The following is a 23322-nucleotide window of genomic DNA, read 5'->3' on the forward strand; positions in this document are numbered from 1 at the left end:
TCATGTATAATTGTTGATAGTTTACCTGAAGTTCATATTTCTTGCTGTTAAATAAAATTTGGAATTCCGTGGAAGGGTCTTGCAGGGATATATTACATCATACTAGGACTTTTTGCAGCTGGTCCTATTTATTTTTTTGTAGTGTATAAAATGTGTCTGAAAGTCCTTCATTAATGCTGACCAGCTATATATATTCTGAAAGTATTTATTTAGTTTGCTGTGTTTTATGGTATTTTATAACATTTACATGTTCATATGATGTCTTAATGTGAAGGTTTAAATCTCTATAAATATTTATTATTCGTTTGGCATGAGCAATGGCCGAAATTGGTGCTTCTGGAGTCAGACCACTATTTCCTGAAACTGACATCAGATTAATAAATAAAAAATTATGTCAGAGTTGATGATGAGTAATCATCTGCATTATTCCAACTGGAAAAAGTTTTTCAAAACAGTCCCTTATGATATAGGGGTGGTTAGTATCTCTCACGTTTTTGTATATATTCGTAAGACAGGTATTGGTGGATAGCAGTGGCTGTTTATTGGGTTCCTATACAAGTCAGATGTGACTTGACAGCATTGGAAGGATGGAGTGAAACTGCTTTGTAAATTAAATGTAAGACCTTTGCTTCTCCTAGGGGTGAGAATGAATTGCTATTTCCCACATCACAGTCCTTTTCTGCTTCACCCCAGACAAGGAGACATTTATTGCACATCCAGTCCTCACTCCTTAAATGACACTCCAGCTCATTCCTGAAACATAACAACTAGGACCACAGGTAAAAGTATTGTCTTCATGTCCGTGGGATAGAATGTTGTGTCCTTCCTTTGAGGAAAAAAAATGCCATGTAGTGATTCATACACAGGACCCATCTCCTGGTTGTACAGCAGATACAACAGAATCACTACTCTGAGACATCAATGGACTTATTTTGCATTCCTCACAATAAGAAGAGTAGCACCCTGATGTTTATTGAGTTAGTGAAGGCAGTAATAGGCTAAGATGCACTGTATCTCTGCTTGACAGTGAAAGCAATCAACACATGGATTCCTCCTTATTACTCAGAGGTAGTGCTAAATCCTCCATTGAGGCCAGGAGTCACTTAAGTTCTGATTTTAAGTACATAATAAAATAAATTATTCACTTAATGCTAAAGAGTGGTCTCTTACAGTTTTACATCTGTAAGTCTTCCATCTATCATGTGCATACAGCTAAACATTTCTGATTCATAGGGTTGTGAAGGACAGGATATGCTCAGCATAAATGATTACTGGTATATAAAACTATGTGGAAAGTAAATTTTTCACAACTGTGTTTTCTATGGTTCTGTCTTACAAGTAATGCCACCAGGATAACTTGTGAAATTACATTGTGCATAATTACTCAAGTAGCAACTGATGTTGATGGAACAACCATTTTTCTTCTCACTGAATCTGACCAGTCTGACAATTGGCACAGAAGGTTAAGGGTCTGGCAGACGGTGCACAGAGTTCAGTCTGTGACCTGTAGTTCATAGGGTACAAGGCTGGACTCCCTCAGCCATCATTTGATTTTTGTGTCACCTTGAGCAAGTCACTTATATAGGCAGTGCTCGGGGCAAAAGGGAATATGGGCTAGGCTACTCAATGATCCTCTGGATTGCATGCCTACAAAATACCTACAAATATAAAAGTATTGCTGCTCAATGCTAGGAGCCTTAACAAAAAATTCCCCTCCCTACAAAAAACACCTTATCCTGTAAAATGTCTGCATATGTATTGTTATGGAGACCTAGTTCAAGACCATTGAGAGTACCCCATCAGTGAAGGGTTTTAATGCTTAGCACACATTCAGGCCCACCATACTATATGAAGACAATAAAGGTGGCAGTATTTCCAAATCTGTTAAAAAAAAAAAAAAAACACTTCAGCTTCAGAGTAGTTGGACAAGATAACAATATGGAATTCCTCCACATCTAACCTACCATTAACAAAATCACATCTTGGTTATACTAATTATAGGTCTTTATCCACCCTCATCTCATAACTCCTACCTAACTGGTATGGAGTCCAGATTTATTAAGCTAAATACCATTCTCTTAGGGGCTTCACTTACACTTCCATTAACTGAGAGATTGGTATGCCCAGAGATTCCTGGATGTCATCAATGCAAACTCTGCACCATTTAGTCCACACCCAACCAGGGGAGATAAAGTCTTGGACATGGACCTCACCGATATTGGATAGCTCTGTGCCCTAGTAACTTTAATTCCCTTCTTGGTCAAATCAGACAACAAATCAGTCACAGTCACCTTAAGATTATATCCAGAGGTATCCTCCAATACCTCGCTATTCAGAGATTATGCCAAAGCTAATCTGAAAGAGAGAGATAACCCAGCTGAATTCAACATCCACTTCAAACTCAATGACCACACTGCTTATGCAGAATCCTTTACTACCAAATTCTATGCATATGTGAAAAGCTGCAAAGATGCATCAGTCCCCCTCAAAAGCAAACACAATACCAGATGCAAGAATAACTCCTCTTATGTAACCCATATAAACAGGGTCTATAAAAAATGAAAAAAAAAATCTCACTGCACACAAAAATATATGTAATGCTGAGGATATCAAATCAAACAAAGCCAACTATGAGGTAAACACTGCCACTCACACAAAGGACAACCACAAAGCCTTCTTTAACTATGCCATAAATTTAGAAAGAATTGCCAGCACTGTGCCGGGCTAACAGCAAATGTTATCACACTCAGTTCCAGAGGACATAGATAATTTACTAGTCGATAAATTTAGCAGAAAAGTACAGTTGTATACACTTACTATAAATGTAGATGTTCAAGTGTATTCACTGTTCCAGTCATTACATTTGGGTTATCTGCTTGCAGGTTGCCCTCAGTCGGCATGATTAACAAAGTCTTGGGTCCTGCATCGGTTGCTGTCCCTTCTTTCATGACATCAGGTCGCCAGGGGTATAAAACATGCAGCCGATGTCATTACATCAGGTTTTCTTGCCTCAGATGTCAGGTGCCCCCCCAATGGGAAGCAATTAAACATAAAAGCACAAAGATATACCTCCAACAAAAAAGCAAATAAACCAAAAAGGCTTTTAAGCATAGTAAAGGAAAGTAGAGGTATAGCCAAAAGAAGTTAGGGGGCTGGAGGGAGGGTAACCAGAACTGCAACAGTGAATACACTCGAACATCTACATTTATGGTAAGTGTACACACCTGTACTATGTTCTTCGTGTTTCACTGTTGCAGTCATTACATTTGGGTAGATTCCCAAAGCTATGGTTGGGAGGAGGAATTTAGATAGCATTAGGGCCAGCTATAAGGCCCTGCAAGACTGCAGTGTCAAAGCCAGCTCTGAATTTAGAGAAAAGTAGCAAATGATAATGCTTGGTGAAAGTATGTACAGAACTCCAGGTAGCAGCTTCTAGGATGTCCCTGGTAGGGATGCCTCTGAGAAAGATTGTACAGGTAGATGCAGCCCTGGTGGAGTGAGGTCTGATCCCCTGGGGGATAGGTTTTCCATGGTGCTTGTAGCAGAAATTAATGCAATGGCTTATCCATTTAGAAATGGTTTGCTTTGAAATAGCCTTCCCCTCTGCTCCTGCAGCAAATGCCACCAGCAGTTGTTCAGATTTCCTTTGAGGTTTAGTCCTGTCCAAGTAGAATCTAAGTTGTCTGTGCACATCTAAGGAATGCAGTATCCATTCCCCTTTATTCTGTGGATTGGGAAAGAAGGTTGGCAAATGAATGGACTGATTAAGAGCCACACTTGACAACACCTTGGACATGAAGGATGAATTGGTTCTGAGGGACACCCTGTCCGCATGAAAGATGATGAAAAGCTCCACTGCCATAAGGGCCTGTAATTCATATACCCTTCTAGTTGAAGTGATTGCTGAAAGGAAAGCTGTTTTCCAAGAAAAAAATTTTAAGTCTGCAGTATCGGCTGGCTCGAAAGGAGGTCGAGTGAGTTTCTCCAAGACAAAGTTAAGGTCCCAGGCTGGGGTTGGAGATCTCCTGGGTGGTCTCAAATTTTTGGCCCCTCTGAGGAACTGCTTGAGCAGTGGATGAGAGAAGAGGGGAGGGTCTGTGTTATAATGAGCTAAAATGGCTGAGGCATGGATTTTAATGGAGGAAAAAGACAGGCCCTTGTGAAGCATCTCAGTTAAGTATTGTAAAATCTGAGGTAAATTGTGCACTGCTGTGCTCATGCCTTGGGACTGGTTCCAGGCACAGAATCTTTTCCATTTTTCAGAATAAGAATTGCTAGTACTAGGCCTCCTTGCCTCTAAAATGATATCCATCGCACTGCTGAGGGATGGTAAAAGAGAGATTAAGTAATTAGCCAGGCTGTAAGGTTCAGTGTTGGAAGCTGAGGGTGCAGAATCTGGTTCTCCTGCTGAGACAGCAGGGAAGGAGTTTGACACAGGTGCCATGGTGATAACCGTGACACACTGTGCAGGAGGGGGTACCAGTGTTGGTGAGGCCAGTCTGGAGCAATCAAAATCATCCTTGGTTTGTCCTGTTTGATTTTTAGTAGTACTTTGGAGAGCAGAGGCAGAGGGGGGAAGGCATAGACTGATAGGTTTTTCCCAGCTGAATGACAGAGCATCCACTTTCCAGGCTTGTTTGTGGGGAGTCCTTGTGCAAAATTTGTCCAATTGGTAGTTCTGGGGAGAGGCAAACAGGTCTATATTTGTGCTCCTCCATTTGCTTGTCAACATGTTGAAAACCCTTGTTTCCAGTTTCCACTCGTGTGTGTCCATGAGGTTTCTGCTTAGTCTGTCAGCCAGCGTATTTAATTTTCCTGGCAGGAATTGAGCTTGTAGGTGCACTTGGTAACTCAAGGCTGTGTTCCACAATGCCATGGCTAGTCTGCAGAAGGGGTAAGAATGTGTACCCCCACTGCTTGTTTATGTACCACATAACAGTGGTGTTGTCCGTCTTTACCATTGGTTGTCCTGGAAGATTGTGGTCCTTGAAGGCTGTCAGAGCATTTCTATACAGCTAACATTTCTTTTTGATTGATATGCAGGTGCATTTGACTTGGGTTCCATTTGCCCTGAATGCACTTCCCTGCCAGGTGAGGCCCCCATGCATAGTCTGATGCATCTGTTGTTAGGGTTTGGGAGGCAGGGGGTGGTGTGAAAGGTAGTCCCTTGTTTTGGTGGCAGGCCTCTGCCCACCAAAGGAACGCTAGGAATAGGCAAGGTATGATAGGACTCATTGTTTCTAGGTTTTTTAGATACCACTGTAGTTTCCTCATATGCAGTCTTGCATATGGAATTAGAAGAATGCAGGAGGCCATGAACCCCAAGACTTGCAGTATTTGTCATGCAGACAGCAGGGTTTTTGTGGCCACTTGTTTGAAGTAGGTTGTCAAATGAATTTGCTTTTCTGGCGTGAGGTAAGCCATCTGGGAAGTTGTATTCAAACTTGCTCCCAGGAATATAATTTATTGACAGGGTACCAGGTGTGATTTCTTTTCATTTATGGTGTACCCCAGACAAGTTAGAACCCTTATTACAAAGGTCAGATGATTCAAAAGTATGTCCTGGCTTTCTGCCTGAATTAGACAATTGTCCAGGTATGGGTATATTTGAATATTTCTTTGCCTGCAAAATGCAATAACTGGAGCTAGGCACTTTGTGAATACCCTGAACACAGCAGATAAGCCAAAGGGCAGTGCAGAGAACTGATAGTGCATGTAGCCTGCTTTGAAGCGTAGGTATCTTCTGCAAGATTCCCTGATTGGGATGTGCATGTATGCTTCTTTTAAATCTAGTGTTGCCAACCAGGCATCTTTGTAATTGGTGAAGAGTCAGCATCTTGAATTTTGGAATCTCCAAAAAGGTGCTTAGAGTAGACAGGTCCAGGATAAGACGCCATGAATTGTCTTTTCTGGGTACCAGGAAATGTCTTGAGTAGAAACCTTGTCCCTTTTCCTCTTCTGGCACCAGATGAATAGCCCCCATGCTTAAGAGAGAAAGTACTTCTTTTTGGGCTTCTGCCCACTGATTTGGGGGTAGGTCCAGCCACCCACTTGGTGTTGGCAACGTGTGGAAGAGAAATCTGTATCCCAGGGACACTATATTTAAAACCCATTTGTCCTGTGTAATGAGTTCCCAATTCTTTGCATGAAGAGCAGTCTTTCCCCCGAAAGGGGCAGTCAGTTGATAAGTGCTTGGAAATTTTAAAAGGAAGTCATTGAGACAGTTTACCATAAGGGGAAGTCTTATTATTCCCAGATTTGGAAATGAAGGCCCCCCACTGCTTAGTTCTGTGTGTCCACTGGGACTGAAACCTGGGGTTTTTGCTGTGTCTGGGTTTGGCTTGAGAAGACCTGGAGGGGGCTGGAAAGGACCAATTCTTAGAGTGCCAGTGCCTACTAAATCTAGGAGGCTGAACTTGTAAAAAATCAAGAACTTCCTCAGCCTTGTTGCCAAACAGGCGGTCCTGATTTAAAGGAGCATCCAACAATTTAGCTTTAACATGATCAGGCAAAGATTGCTCCTTAAGCCAAGCATGCCTTCTGAGCACAGACCCAGTAACAGCAGCCCTGCAAGAGGCCGCTAATGAATCAAAACCACATTGCAAAGTATGTTTTCCAACTTGTTCGGCAGAATGCATTAAATCTTGTAATTCTTTATTTTCCACACAGTCAGGAATCAACATCATTTTCTGTTTAAGCAGTCCAATAACATGTTGCTGATATTTTAACATATGAAACTGGCAGTTTAAAGCCCTAATGGCCAAGGTTGCAGAAGTGTAAACCTTCTTCCCCATCTATCCAGCACCCTGGAGTCTTTATCAGTAGGGGTAGGATTTTTAGCAGTAGAAGCCTTAATGCCCTTGGGCCCCAGTGAAATAGTCTCTGGATCTGCAATAGGATTTTTGAAAAGGAACTTGTGGGACTCAGGGACCCTGTAGTATCTGTCAGGTTTTCTGGGAGCAGGAGGCAGGGAATCAGGGGCCAAACTAGATTCCGAGAAAGCATCATCAACAATGTCTAGTACAGGAGGAATAGCTAAAGGCCTATGCTGAGGTAGAAGGAAATCCCTAAGCCTCTTTTTTGAATCAGAAAAATCCTGGCTTTCCCAGTGGAAATGCACCCTTAGAGTATGTAAGGTTTCGCCAAAAGAAAAATCCTCTGAATAGAGTCCTCTGCATCAGAATCCTCATAAGTAGGTAAGGGCCAATCCAGATTGTCAGAAGAGTCAGAAAAAACAGAATCAAGATCAGAAGATTCATAATCAACTTCAGTCCTAGGCCTCTTAGAAGGGGGGTGGGGGGTTGGCTACCCCTGATTAGAGTTATTAGATTGTCAGCCATTTTTATAATTTGTTTTTTAGGCATAGAGGCCTGAGCATGTGGCCTTGGCGTCATTTTTTTAGACATGGATCGAGATTTAGGCCTAAGTAAAGAAGGAGCCGCCGGTTTAATATGCAAGTCCGTAGGCCTGAATACACCCTCAGAAGCCGGTGTCTGCACAGCAACTCCGGACCCATCCAAGGTAGAGACATCCGCGGGTTCCATAGTTGAAGCATCTCGTGGCATACCGGACTCCGAATGGGTCTCAGTAGAGGCCTGTGAATCAGAAGTAGCGGGTATCAGGGGCTGCGAAAGCACCTCACTGAGTACCGGCAAACTGGCAACTGGCTTAGGAGAAGCATCCTTTGCAGTTTTGGATCTCGGCGGCCTGTATCTGTCTTTACCTTTGCATTTGTTCAGAATCCTGGTAGTCAGATGGCTAACCGATGACATTTCTGGATAATTAAACCGAGAACCGAAATATTTAGAGGCGAAAATATACCGATGACGGATAGTGCGCTGATTAAATAAATCACAAAACCGACAGCGAGGTATGTCATGGTCAGGGCCTAGGCAAGAAATACAGTACGAATGAAAATCTTTATGAGGTATTTGCTTTCCACAAGTAATGCAATTATTAACTTTTACTGACATCGGTAAGGAGCAAGAAAATGTTTCCTCAACGGGGTACTTAGCTTTAGTTTGAAGACTTCTATTCTGAAATTCGAAAATTAAATTTCAGGAGTCGGCTGACTGGCACTTGTGAACTGCTTCTGCTTCGGGCACTGCACGGCAAGAAAGACTGATGTAATGGCATCGGCTGCAAGTTTTATACCCCTGATGACCTGACGTCATTGAAGAAGGGACAGCAACTGATGCAGGACCCAAGACTTTGTTAATCAGGCTGACTGAGGGCAACCTGCAAGCAGATAACCCAAATGTAATGACTGCAACAGTGAAACACGAAGAACATCTTCACAGCCTCTCCCCTCCTACATTCCCCGATCTCACATCCACATTCACACTCCCTCCAAGTCTTCAAGGCACTATCCAAGGCCGAGAGCACTGCTTCTATGAAAAATGACCTGTCAGACCCCCTACAGATGGTATTCAATGTCAGTCTCCAAGCAAGCTTTGTGCCAGACAAATGGAAGACAGGAGCTGTCATTTCCTTGCACAAAGGTAGGGCATCAGCAGACCTGGGAAATTATAGATTATTATGCCTGACCAACCTTATCTCTATGGCTATGGAAAGGACTACTGTGAAATTAAATAAGAACATAGGTAACCTACAAACTAATGACCCAAGCCAGACTAGATTTGTCAAGGGCAGATCTTGGTTACTTAACCTGCTTGATTTTGGGAAGGTATTGAAGCAATGGATGAGAACAAAGGAGTACACACCAAATATATAGACCTTGCAAAGGCATTTGGGTCCAGCCCACTCTCTGGCATCATAGATAAACTCTCCCAGTTAAAATTTAATCCCTATATAACTCATTAGTAACATACTGTCTCACAAATGGAACCCAGAATATTAGGATCCTCCAAAAGAAATGGCACTAGCGGTGTACCCCAGGGTTCAGTCATTGGACCACTCCTCTTTGGCATGTACATCTCAGAGGTCAAAGTTATTGTTAAGGTTTTTTTGGCTGACCACATTTGCAGAGGACTGCAAACTTGGTGTCATCATAAACTCCCCAGAAGATGCCAAGATCCTCCAAGAGTGTCATTCCCAAACCAATAGCTGATGTCAAAAGCATGGACTAAATGTAAATGCCAATAAATATATAACAAGAAATCCATTGTATTTAACATATTGATAATACAGCCCTTAAAACTGAGCCAATGTTTAGGGACTTGGTAGCCTCTGTAGATAATGAACTGTCCTTTGATCACCACATATTCATTATAGCAAGAAAGTGCTTTTTTATTTCGCAGCTTATTAATAAGGGTACAGTGTCCTGGCCAGGGACATAATCTTTCCACTGGAATCTGCACTCATCTGGCTGATCACTGAGTATAAATCCTCCTTTAGTATGTACATGTCCAAACATTTAGCATAATTTGAATGTTAAAAAAATCAGTGAAAAACTAGTAAAAACATCACGTGAAGTGCCAAGAAGGAAGAGACCAGCTCCAAATGGATATGGTTAAGCGCTTTCACAAGGTTCATTGACAGACTTCATCAGAACAATCAGTACCAACCATTAATCCATATTTAAAACTTCTCATGAACCAATCAAAACACGTCACTAAACTCATGAATATTAATAACCTCAACCTTTCAATCTGTCAAAACATTTTCTTGCTTTAAAATGTCGAAATTTAATGAAACAAAAATTTTTTATACAAAAATAATAAAACACATATAACGCACAATTTCAATTTAAAACTACCTACTACTCATAGTTTAGCAGACCTCAGTTTTAAGACACTAGAAATACTAATATTACCGTTCAGCCCAGGGGCTCTACTTTCATCCAATTTTAATTGCCAAAAAAGCTCACGATATTGAAGTAGAGCTTCCCAGTGACCTCCCCTGGGATCTGGTGCTATTTTTTCACTTACTAAAAAATAAAACTTACTACTAGGACATTCACTGGAGTGCTTGTATAATGAATTCATATCCGTTTTGTGAATTAAGTCATAAATATGCTCATACACTCTCTTTCTGAAGGCCCTCTCTGTTTTACCAATATAAAAACTCATACAGGAGGTGCACTTCACTAAATATACAACTCCTTTAGTACTACAGTCAAAATGCCCTCTAGATTTAATTGTACTCTTCCTTGCCTCCAGTTGCATCTCACTGTTTGACATATATGCGCACTGGTTACCTATTTTCCCCCTTTTTCAAATATTTCTTTCACATTTTTTCCTCTTTTTCTTACAAATACAGGGGCATCCTTTATAACTTTTTGCACTTCAGGATTAGACTTCAATACACCCTAGTACTTTCTTATAATATTCTCAAGATCACTTGAATCAGTACTGTGTTCATAAACAAATGCCACTTCATGTTCCCGTGATGGTATATCTACAGTGACCAACTTCTATTTTATACCCAAAATGGGTCCATAACAGTTTTCCCGTTTAGTACACATTTCATCCTCAATTTGATTAACCAAATCCACTGGGTAACATCTGTCTGCAAAAAGCTTTTTTATATAACATAACTCTTGTTTAAAAATGTCTTCCTCAGTGGTCATACGTGAGACCCTAATCATCTGACCTTTCACGATGCCTCTTTTTTGGTAATGAGGATGTTCACTAAAATAATGCAGATATGACTTTGAAAATGTATCTTTGCGATAAATTCTAGATTGAAAAGTCCTGGAATCAAGGTCTTTGTAAATGGTCACATCCAAGTAATTAATATAATCTTGGGAAAAATTGCTAGTGTCTAAAAAGGTCAGAAAACTTCCCAATTCCTCTTCTTTGCCTTTGTAAAACAGGCAGATGTCATCTAAAAAACAGGTATACATGACAATTTTTGAAAAGTATTCTGAAGGAACACAGCGTTGTTTTCCCAATAGTATAAAACTAAATTGGAAAACATTGGGGCACAGCAGGCACCCATGGCAACCCCTCTAGTTTGCCTAAAGTGTTCCCCTTTAAAATAAATAAAATTATTTTTCAATATTGTTTCCATAAACTCCACAATTAAATTTGCCTCAGTGTTGGATATGTCTTTACACTGAACCAAGACTTGCTGAAACCAATCTAAGTCCTCTTCATGAGGTATACTGGTAAATAAGTCAATGACATCAGTGGTGACCAAGATCAATTCCTCATCAAATATCTCATTAGAGATACTACATAAGAAATCCCAAGAATCCTTCATTATATGTTTAATAGATGACAAATCTTCTTTACCCTTTGGTCTATATATATATATATATATATATATATATATATATATATATATATATATAGCCAAAGGTTCAGTTTTTGAACCAGCCCCCGCCACTATTGGTCATAGGGGAGGGTCTATTACATTCTTATGTACCTTCGGAATACCAAAGATACATGGAATACGAAGGTTAGGTACACTTAAAAATTCAAGCAATTTTTTATCAATACTGGCTTGGTAAAAAATGGTCCTTAGTATAATAATTGATCTTAAAATGAGCAATATTAATTTCGTTTTTTGACACTAGCTCATATTTTGAGTCATCACTCACAATGTTATACATGAGGGAATCATATTCAATGCCATCCATTAAAACCATCCCTCCCACTTTGTCTGGCTTCATCACCCTGATAGCAGAATCAGCTAACTTGTTAATTAATTCAGACTCTTTTTCTGATATATCAAATTTATACTTTTTCTATGTTTGAATTTTCTCAAGTCAGCTTCTACAAGTTCTTCAAATATCTTTAAGGTAGGGTACAGGGGTGGGTTATAAATACTTTTCCTTACTAAACACATTTCCCTAGTTTCAGAAGTCAAATTACAGTTTTTTAACCAGATGCCAAAATTCACTTTCCGTAAAAACATTTTTAAATCCACTGGTGTTTCCACTAACGTCAAAGGTTTACTAGGCACGAAATGAAAACCTTTTATAAACAGTTCAAAAAACGTTTTATCCACCTGTAAACCAGTGTAGTTAAGCACATTAAAATCACAGAAAGTGTGCTTAATCCCTTCAGATAACGCAACAATATCATTCGGTACAGCATTGTCAACAAGAATTAGTTGTAGTTGAAGTTGTGGTAATTGCATTTTCGCCTTCCCTTACCTCTCATCATTCCTCCCCTTCCCCTTTGGGGATATTCGTCCCTGCGAGAATTCTGAGTTGTAACATTCTGTCTCGCTGCTAGTCTCTCACTCGTCCTCAAGGGGGGATTCCCTAAAGGGATGTTAGGGATTTCAGTCATACTATTATCAGCATTTTCCCCAACTTCCACAATTGTCCTGTATACCCATTTTTTAGATGACGTCTGCCTGTTTTGGAAAGGTAATGAAGAGCAATTGGGAAATTATTTGACCTTTTTAGACACTACCACAAGTTTTCTTAGGTTCACTAGCAATTTTCCCAAGATTATATTAATTACTTGGATGTGACCATTTACAAAGACTTTGATTCCAGGACTTTTCAGTCTAGAATTTATCACAAAGATACATTTTCAAATTCATATCTGCATTATTTTAGTGAACATCCTCATTACAAAAAAGAGGCATTGTGAAAGGTCAGATGATCTGGGCCTCACGTATGACCACTGAGGAAGACATTTTTAAACAAGAGTTGTGTTATATAAAAAAATTTTGTTGATAGATGTCACCCAGTGGATTTGGTTAATCAAATTGGGGATGAAGTGTGTACTAAATGGGGAAACTGTTATGGACCCATTTTGGATATAAAAGAGAGGTTGATAACTGTAGATATACCACCATGGGAACATGAAGTGGCATTTGTTTATGAACACAGTAGTGATTCAAGTGATCTTGAGAATATTATAATAAAGTACTAGGGTTATTGAAGTCTAATCCTGAAGTGCAAAAAAGTTATAAAGGATGCCCCTGTATTTGTAAGAAAAAGAGGAAGAAATTTGAAAGACATATTTGAAAAAGGGAGAAATAGGTATAAAAACAGCAATGATAACAACAAAAAAAAAGGTACCTTTAAATGTAATTTCTATAACCATTGAGCATATATGTCAAATATTAATGAGATACAACTGGAGAAAAGGGACACTACAATTAAATCTAAAGAGCATTTTGACTGTGGTACCAAAGGAGTTGTATATTTAGTGAAGTACACCTCCTGTATGAGTTTTTATGTTGGTAAAAGTGAGAGGGCCTTCAGAAAGACAGTGTATGAGCATATTTATGACTTGACTGACAAAAAAGGTACAAATGCATTATACAGGCACTCCACTGAATGTCCTAGTAGTAAGTTTTATTTTTTAGTAATCGAACAAATAGCGCCAAATCACAGAGGCAGTCATTGGGAGGCTATACTTGAATATTGTGAGATTTTTTGACAATTAAAATTGGATGCAAGTAGAGCCCCTGGGCTGAACAATAATATTACTATTTCTATTGTCTTAAAACTGAGGTCTGCTAAACCATGAGTAATAGGTAGTTTTAAATTGAAATTGTATGTTATATGTGTTTTTTTATTTTTGTATAAAAATATTTTGTTTTATTACATTTCAACATTTTAAAGCATAGAAAGGTTTTAACAAATTGAAAGGTTGAGATTATTAATATTCATGAGTTTAGCGACATGTTTGATTTTGATTGGCTCATGAAATGTTTTAAATATGGATTAATGGTTGGTGCTGATTGTTCTGATGAAGTTTGGCAATAAATCTTACAAAAGCGCTTAACCATATTAATTTGGAGCTGGTCTCTTCCTTCTTGGCACTTTGTGTGGTGTTTTTATTAATAATTCGAATGCTCACAATTCTTAGTAAGAAAATCAATAGCCTAAATCTTAAAAAGTCAAAGCTTTGTCCCTCTTCTCACTTTTATACAGGCTACTGAAAGATGATCTCTACCTCATGTATAGAGCCTCAAACCTTATGTATAGAGTCTTAACTGGACCTATCCTATCAGACCTACTGCACATTTGCACGTCCATAGAGTGCATAATCATACACTGAAGAGATGTAAATCTTTTTTACAACATAAACAGAACATGTTGGGGGAATAGCTACATATCACAGAGAATGCCACTTCTTTGGAAAAGTCTTCCTCTCCACATAAAGCAAAGTGCTTCTCTCACTGTATTCAAATGTAATTTAAATGAATGGATGGGTAACCACAAATTCAACTCTAGTTTAGCAGCTTTGTCCCTTATGGGTAGTGGCAACATGCAAATATTCTACTCATCTCTGGGTTATTCATGCCTAAACTATAAGGGCTAAAAACGTCATGGGAAGATATGACTAGGCTTCTAAAGATCCTCACAGATCAGTAGCCTGGTAAGTACCTATGAACTATTTAAAGCACAAACAAACCAAAAAGTGCCAGTGGTACAATACACACTTTTCAAACTTTCAGATATTTCACATGCTGGTTTATGATGGTATTGATGTGTTAATCCAATTAGTATTGTTTGATTTCAAAAGTTTCAATACTAAGCATAATTAATTTGTTCGACTGACAAGTTTCCTTTGCATATTAGGATGTAAATGCATGAATAAATACATATTTGTCAATGTTTAATTTTTCCAAAGGCAGTTATACCATCATATAACATACTATTTTATACATTGTAATGGAAGGAAAGAAGATTTTAAATTGTAAATGTCAGACGGTGCTTTCTAAATGCCTTTTAATAAATATACATAAAGCACATTTGATGTTAAAATATTAAAAGTGAGTTATAGCAATGCATTTTTCAGATGAAATTATCATTTTGAAAGTTTTCATTACTTTCCCTTCATAATTGCAGCTGTATTAATTTGCGTCATAATGTAGTGTTTTTACAAGATCATCTGAAGATGATTTTGCTCTAGAAATGTAAAGTGTTATCAGCTGTGAAAAATAAGATTGGACTGGCTGAGAAAAAAAAAAAAACATCATTCAAGAAATGGGATAAAAACTGGATATTCTGAGTCACAGATTAAACTGTAGCAAACTACCAAAGACCGAAGACTGTATTCACAAATTAAATGCAGGATCACATTGGTTGTTTTTAGTATTTTTGGTTTAGGTTTTCAGCACACAACCCAGCCACTGGGGATGCACAAGCCAGTGCATTTCTTTGTGCCAGTCCCAAGCCCGGATAAATGGGGAGGGTTGCATCAGGAAGGGCACTTTGCCAAATCATTTCATGCAGACACGGATAAACCTTTTCATACCGGATCGGTCGAGACCCGGGTTAACAACGACTGCCACCAGTATTGTTAGCCTACAGGGTGCCGGCGGAAATTGGGCTACTGTTGGCCGAAGGAGGAGAAGAGGTGGAATACATGGCTGAAGGCAGGAAGAGAGGAGAAAGGCTAGGACTGTGGTAGTGAGGGTCGGAACTTTGAATGTTGGCAGTGTGACTGGTACAGGGAGAGAGCTAGCTTATATGATTGACAGAAGGAAGGTTGGTATATTGTGTGTGCAAGAGACCAGATGGAAGAGGAGTAAGGCTAGGTGTATTGGAGGTGGGTTCAAATTGTTTTATCATGGTGTGGATGGGAGGAGAGATGGCGTAGGAGTCATTCTGAAGGAACAGTATGCTAAGAGTGTTTTGGAGGTGAAAGAGTGTTGGATAGAGTGATGTTTATGAAGCTGGAAATTGATGGTGTAATGATGAATGTTGTTAGTGCATATGCTCCACAAGTTGGGTGTGCAATGGATGAGAAAGAAAAATTTTGGAGTGAATTGGTTGAAGTGGTGATGACTGTACCCAAGGGTGAGAGAGTGATGATTGGAGCAGATTTCAATGGGCATGTTGGTGAAGGGAACAGAGGGGATGAGGAAGTGATGGGTAGGTATGGTGTTAAACAAAGGAATGCAGAAGGTCAGATGGTAGTGGATTTTATGAAAAGGATGGACATGGCTGTGGTGAATATGTATTTTAACAAGAGGGAGGAGCATAGCGTGACATACAAGAGTGGAGGAAGATGCACACAGGTGGATTATATCTTATGTAGGAGGGCCAGTTTGAAGGAGATTAGAGACTGTAAAGTGGTGACCAGAGAAAGTGTAGTTAGGCAGCATAGGATGGTGGTTTGTAGGATGACGTTGGTGATCAAGAAGAGGAGGAAGAGTGTGAGGGCAGCACCAAGGATCAAATGGTGGAAATTAAAAAAGGGTAATTGTGAGGTGGAGTTCAGGGATGAGTTAAGGTAGGCACTGGGTGGCAGTGAAGAGTTACCAAATAGCTGGGTAACTACAGCAGAGCTAGTAAGGGAGATGGCTTGAAAGGTGCTTGGTATCACATCTGGACAGAGGAAGGATGGCAAGGAGACATGGTGGTGGAATGAGTAAGTACAGGAGAGTATACAGAGAAAGAAGTTGGCAAAGATGAAGTGGGATTGTCAGAGAGATGAAGAAAGTAGACAGGAGTATAAGGACATGAGGTGCATGACAAAGAGAGAGGTGGTGAAGGCTAAGGATAAGGCATATGAAGAGTTGTATGAAAGGTTGGACACTAAAGAGGGAGAAAAGGACCTGTACCGAGTGGCTAGACAGAGAGACCGAGCTAGGAGAGGATATGCAGCAGGTAAAGGTGATAAAGGATAATGAGGGAAACATACTCACAAGCGAGGAGAGTATGTTGAGGAGATGGAAAGAGTACTTTGGGGGGTTGATGAATGAAGAGAATGAGAGGGAGAGAAGGTTGGATGATGTAGGGATAGTGAATCATGAAGTACAATGGATTAGCAAGGAGGAAGTAAGGATAGCTATGAAGAGAATGAAGAATGGAAAGGTTGTTGGCCCAGAAGACATACCTGTGGAAGCATGGAGGTGTTTAGGTGAAATGGCAGTGGAGTTTTTAACCAGATTGTTTAATAAAATCTTGGAAAGTGAGAGGATGCCTGAGGAATGGAGAAAAAGTGTTTTGGTACCAATTTTTAAGAATAAGGGTGATGTGCAGAGCTGTAGTAACTACAGAGGGATTAAATTGATCAGTCACAGCATGAAGTTATGGGAAAGAGTAGTGGAAGCAAGGTTAAGAAGGGACGTGATGATTAGTGATCAGCAGTATGGTTTCATGCCGGGAAAGAGCACTACAGATGCAATCTTTGCTCTGAGAGTGTTGATGGAGAAGTACAGAGAATGTCAGAAGGAGTTGCATTGTGTTTTTGTAGACTTAGAGAAAGCATATGACAGGATGCCTAGAGAGGAGTTGTGATATTGTATGAGGAAGTCAGGAGAGTCAGAAAAGTATGTAAGAGTGGTGCAGGATATGTACGAGGGTAGTATGACAGCGGTGAGGTCTGCAGTGAGAGTGATGGATGTGTTTAAGATGGAGGTGGGGTTACATAAAGGATCAGCTCTGAGCCCTTTCTTATTTGCACTGGTGATGGACAGGTTGACAGACGAGATCAGACAGGAGTCCCCGTGGACTATGATGTTTGCAGATGACATTGTGATCTGTAGTGAGAGTAGGGAACAGGTGGAGGAGACCCTGGAGAGATGGAGATATGCTCTAGAGAAAAGAGGAATGAATGTCTGCAGGACTAAGACAGAATATATGTGTGTGAATGAGAGGGAGGATAGAGGAATGGTGAGGATGCAAGGAGTAGAGGTGGCGAAGGTGGATGAGTTTAAATACTTGGGGTCAATAGTTCAGAGTAATGGTAGTGTCAGGAGTGATTTGTGACAGACGAGTACCTGTAAGAGTGAAAGGGAAGGTCTACAAGAGGGTAGTGAAACCAGCTATGTTATATGGGTTGGAGACAGTGGCTATAACAAAAAGGCAGGAGTTTGAGCTGGATGTGGCAGAATTAAAGATGTTAAGATTTGCACTGGGTGTGACGAGGGTGGACAGGATTAGGAATAAGTATATTAGAGGGTCAGCCCAGGTTGGAAGGTTTGGAGACAAAGCCAGAGAGGCATGATTATGTTGGTTTGGACATGTGCTGAGGAGGGATGCTGAGTATATTGAGAAAAAGATGCTAAGGATGAAGCTACCAGGTAACAGGAAAAGAGAAAGGCCTAAGATAAGGTTTATGGATGTGGTGAGAGAGGACATGCAGGTGGTTGGTGAGACAGAGCAAGATGCAGAGGACAGGAATAAATGGAAACAGGTGATCTGCTGTGGTGACCCCTAATGGGAACAGCTGAAAGAAGATGATGGTTTAGATTTTCAGCACACCTCTGCAGGAAGTCAGCATGATTAATGAAAGAGCTTACATATTATCTCTGAAATGTTGTTCTGTGTAACAAATTAAAAATTTCCTGGTGCTCTGGAGGAAGACTTCTGGAGGCGCACATCAGGTCACTGAAGATAGTTTTGGTGAACATAAAACCAGTAAAGATTTGGTGACAGTGGGGTTTCCTTTCTTCTCCACTGCTGAGTATCCCCAGAGTTGGTATACATATGTTAGTGGTGCAGCAAAAATTTTTTTCTGAAATGTTTGCTGAAGGTAGTTTCAGCAAAGATTTTTCAGTGTTCTGACATTCACCAAAACTGCCTTCTATGATGTGTCATTAATATAGTTCTAGACTATACCTGCAATGTGATATATCATACTTTTGGGGTACTTTGTGAAGAAATTCTTTTTTAGCCTTCTCCTCCCAATGATCCATCCTCTGCTCCCTCTTATGGCACATTTATCCCCCAATGGTCAGTCAAAGCCACATTTCCAGCTGGGAACAAAAGTCAAGGTAAGACAAGCCATTATCCCTGCATTAAGGTGGAACTTAGATCTTTGTTTTATGATCTATCTGTTGTTGCACCCCAAGTCTGGCAAGCAATGACTTCAACATGTATTTACATTCACAGATGACCTGCCAGTGCATTTCACATTATTTATGGAAGAACTGAAGCCAGGGTCTCTGCTAAGAGTGTAGCCCTAATATAAAACTCCATTTCCTCAGTTGCTAAACTGGTAAAATTCCCTTCTCCCAGGCAGACCCCTCAGGGACTGGGTCTAGTAATTGAACCTGAATCTCTTGTATTGCAGCCAGGTCTGCTGGTTTTTGGTCCTGAACTACCAAGAAATGCCTATTTATCTCACACAGGAAGAGGAACGCTGCTTCCAGAATAATTTAACTTGTCACTCTTTGCCATGTAGAGTAAGTAATGACTAGTGACAAGTTATAAGTTAGTGCATCAGTGTCAGCCTTTTCCAGAATGGTTAAAATGTAATGGTAGGTTATCCACAGATGAATGTTGCAGATGTTGCTCTCCTGCAATGGATTACGTGACTTATGAGTCCATGTTCTAAAAATTAAATGTATGTTCCTACGTTAGGTGTATAATACCTCATGTCTGCGCCTCATTAAGAAATGGTGTAATTAACTTATTCCAAAGATAATTTTGACCTGCAAAATCCCACTACTGGACTGGAAAATAATATTGGTCTACATTTCATACATTTAAGTTTTTGTTTGTTTGTTTGTTTGTTGGGATCCTAGAGCACTAATCAAAATGACAAATTTCAGACCCAGCCTGGGCTGTAATCAACAGGCAGTACACAAACAGAAGATATACGGGTAATCATATACTGTAAGATTCAGATAAACATTTAACATTGTATAAATGTACAGTTAAATAAACACAGCTACCATAATAACATACCATTTTAAACAGTAGTTTTGCCTAAAGCTATTCTGCAAAATACTGGAAAAAGGTAGCAGTGTTATGAGCAAATATTCATGAAATTAAAAACAATTTTATGAATTAGTAGGAAATAATCAGACTAAATGAGCAAATGTCCAGATAGCTCACTATAGAACCACATCTCATAGGTGGGGATACTCCTATACCAATTTCCCAGCAAAAGACAATGTCACAGTCAGTGTGCATAAACAAGTTTTAGGGAATAATTAGGTAATGGCTACATTATGGCTCTACGGTTTAGTTCCCATAAATGCTATGCTGAAAATATGGCACTAAAATGCAGTCAAATGTCCAGGATATGGTCCAATCTGGAATTCTACAGAAATGAGTAAAAGCATCAGATCCACTCAAAATTGCACTGTAAGTACATTTCTCTACTTTTGGTCAGCAGCTGATGACTGAAGTTATATTTCCAGTTGAGGGAAGTCATCACATAGACTTTTCTTCAGTTTGCTTTGTGACAGATATATACATTTATTAAAGGACAACCACACCTACATACTCAAAAAACATGTTTATTTCATCATGGTTTGGTGCTTCCTACATTTTAACACCACTCTGGGACTATTTAGAGCTTTTTAGCTATTTTTATAAGCAATTTCTGACTCTGACCACATGGGGTCTGGCATCTTGAAATAATTCTGACTGTTTAGTCTGCCTCTAAATATCCCAGAATGCATTGTTTGTCTCCAAAAAATGCATCAGATCTGCCATGTTTTCCCTAAAGCTCCTGTCAGTGCACTGATTTTACAGGCATTCACTGTTGTGTTATAGTCACCTACTTTTGGTTAAAATGTTATCCTTTTTCAATGACTACTTCAAACACAAGCAGTACAAATGCTACAGAACAGAATTGAAAAGTGCATTTTATTACTGTTTCTTCTTAGAAATGCTAACTTGATTTCTTTTGTGAAGGCTGAAATCTAGTTCTTCAAGGTATCTCCCTTCCCCCTTCACACCTACCTTCCCTTAGCTGTCAAAGAGCTAAGGGTAATTTGACCCATTATCTGCATGTGATTGACAGCTCACAGCAGGTGACCAGACTAATGTACTGTTTTCTTGCCAGCCTTTCCTTCCTTACAGTGGGAGACCTTTTTTGTTGCACTCCTCCTGTCAAATTTAGAACCAAGCTCCATAGCACTGGGAATAATCACTGTTTTGCAAAGCATCAAATTCCCACTTATTTTTCCTTCCTGTTTGTTTAAATAGCTAACAAATTATGCACTATAAACACAAAATATTTCATAGACTTGCATGACAGCACCCACATGCTTTTTAATTGGTAATTTAAGAAAATTACAGTATTGCATACTTCTTGTAATCTGATGTAGTGTTGATTAATTGTGACACACATCTGCTTCTTATGTAAAAACATGCAATTAATGTCTACGCATGGTCATTGCAAATTTATGCTCTCAGTTTTTGCAGCTGTTACTGTGCTTCTGCCTGTACTTTGTCACATATCGGTAGTGCTCTTCAGAAAAGTGATATTATAGTTTGACATTTTTGCTAGGTTGAGTGGGCTGGGCAAGGCAGCTCTGATATCACAATGTGGGAGGTCCACTGGGTCTTCTATACAGCATGCAAATCAGGTGAGGATTACATCACTTTGGGAGAGGAAACATCCCGGTAGCTAGAGCAAGAGCTCTGGCAGATGTGACATCATCATTTCAGAGCTAGCTAGAGGTTTTTCAACTTGGTTTTTTTTTTTTTTTTTTACTCAAATAATTTTCTTTTCAATTAAAAATAACATTTATATAATATTTTTAAATATCATTTTAGACAAGTATATAGAATATTTACAATAGCCTGACTTTCAACTATATACATTGTACGTTAATAAATATAGAATTGACAGATCAGTTATCAGACATACAGTATTGATTATTGCAGAGTGTCCAACAAAGATATAACTTTCTTCCAAGGATTATTTACCAATGGCCTGGGATAGATTCATAGTTTTTTGATTTTTATTTCCATCGATGCAGTTGTCCTCAGTAAAGTGAGGCATTCTTCCGAGGTCAGTGGTGTATTTGAATTCCATCTTCTGGTTATGCATTTCCTAGATATAGCAAGTATTGTCCATAACAAATACATATTTGTCTTATTCAGATAAGGACCTTCATTTACATTTAGTATATTCAATGCTTTAGTTAAGGAAAAGGATTAATTAAATAAAGCTTGTAAAAAATGATTAATTCCATTCCAATATGATTTAATTTTATTACATTCATAAAAAATATGAATTCAGTCTGCTTTATTTGGCTGCTCACACCTCCAGCAAAAAAACATTTGTAGTATAACTGATCTTAATTCTATCAGGTGCTAAAAATGCTCTATGTAAGTATTTCCAGTTAAATATTTTCCAGTACTGTGTGTTAGAGGTGTAATTAACTGATAGTAAGATGTTAGATTTAATTTCTTCTGTTAACTGTAATGACTATTCTTTTGTTAAGAGCTGCCAGTATGATAGTTTGGAAATTGTTTTATATATAAATTCATATAGAAAGCTTATTAGATTTAGAATATCTTTAAATGAGGAATTATTAATTAATATGCATAAATCTCGAGTGTACATTAGAATGCCTTGTAAGGTTAATTACTCTTGTGTTGGAATATTGTAAGTAGTTTTAATCATATGTATATCTAAAATATTTATTTTTTTTACACATTGAAACCAGTATAAGAATCCATTTTGTTCCCATGAGGTTACTGTTTCCCTATATATTTTGTGAGGAAAGTTCTTAGTGATGGTAAATGGGATTAAAAGGTCATACCAAAGTTTTAGATCTATGTTTGCATTGATAAGTTTTCTAAAGGAACTGATGTAATGATTAATCAGAAATGTTTTAGAAGGTTTTGTTATATTATAATGTATACTAATGCATATTATGTACCAGGGTTTGTTAGATTTGTCTAATATTAAGAATTTTTTAATAGATTAAATTCATTTATTGATATAACCATTGTTAATTCTTTCCATTTGGCAAAATAATTTGGGTTTATCCAGTCTATTGTAGTTTTAAGCACAGATGCTTTTATATATGTTTCTATTTCTGGGAAGTTCAATCCTCCTTGTTTCCAGGGTCTAATATGATGTGTTAGAGCTACTCTATTCTTTTTGGGATACCATAAAAAATTTATTAAACATGAGTTTATTTCTTTAAGAATGCATCTTTCAGGAATTAACTGTATTGCTAATGCTACATATAGTATTTTTGTCAATAAGACCATTTTTATTAATTGCAATCTGTTTTCAAAAGTTAATATTATTTTGTTCTACTTTTCTATATATATATATATATATATTTTTATTGTTTCAATAATGTTTTTATAGTTTATTAATACTGTTTTATTTAGATTTTGCATAATACTGTTCCTAAATAATTTAGCATAAGTTCTTGTTTTCCTATGCTGGATTTATCTATAACTTGTAGTTCTTATTTCTTATTTAAAAATAGAAATTTTGATTTTGATCTATTAAAGGGCAGACCTGAAATCTTATAGAATTTCTCCATTACTTCTTCTAGCTCTTATAATGATTCTCTGGGGTTTGATAGGGTTAATAAAATATCATCAGCAAAAAGCTTTATTTTAGATATGTACTGGTCATAGACTTCTATTCCTTTTATTCTTGGATTATTACGTATTATTTCTGCAAGTATTTCTATAGCCAAAGCAAATAGAATAGGAGATAGGGGGCATCCTTGTTTAGTACCTTTCGTTATATGGATAGATTCTGAGGTGAAAGGACCTAA

The 23322-nt window shown here is 38.6% G+C and overlaps 1 protein-coding gene across 4 annotated transcripts in view; it reads right to left on the reverse strand.

Annotated features, from left to right (window-relative positions):
- The window catches only part of PTPRO (protein tyrosine phosphatase receptor type O), a 1723724-nt gene that overhangs the window by 2229 nt on the left and 1698173 nt on the right, over positions 1–23322 (reverse strand). The window lies entirely within an intron of this gene.

This window comes from Protopterus annectens, chromosome 11.part0, assembly GCF_019279795.1.
Source record: "Protopterus annectens isolate FY-2018-M chromosome 11.part0, PAN1.0, whole genome shotgun sequence".
Taxonomy (NCBI): domain Eukaryota; kingdom Metazoa; phylum Chordata; order Ceratodontiformes; family Protopteridae; genus Protopterus; species Protopterus annectens.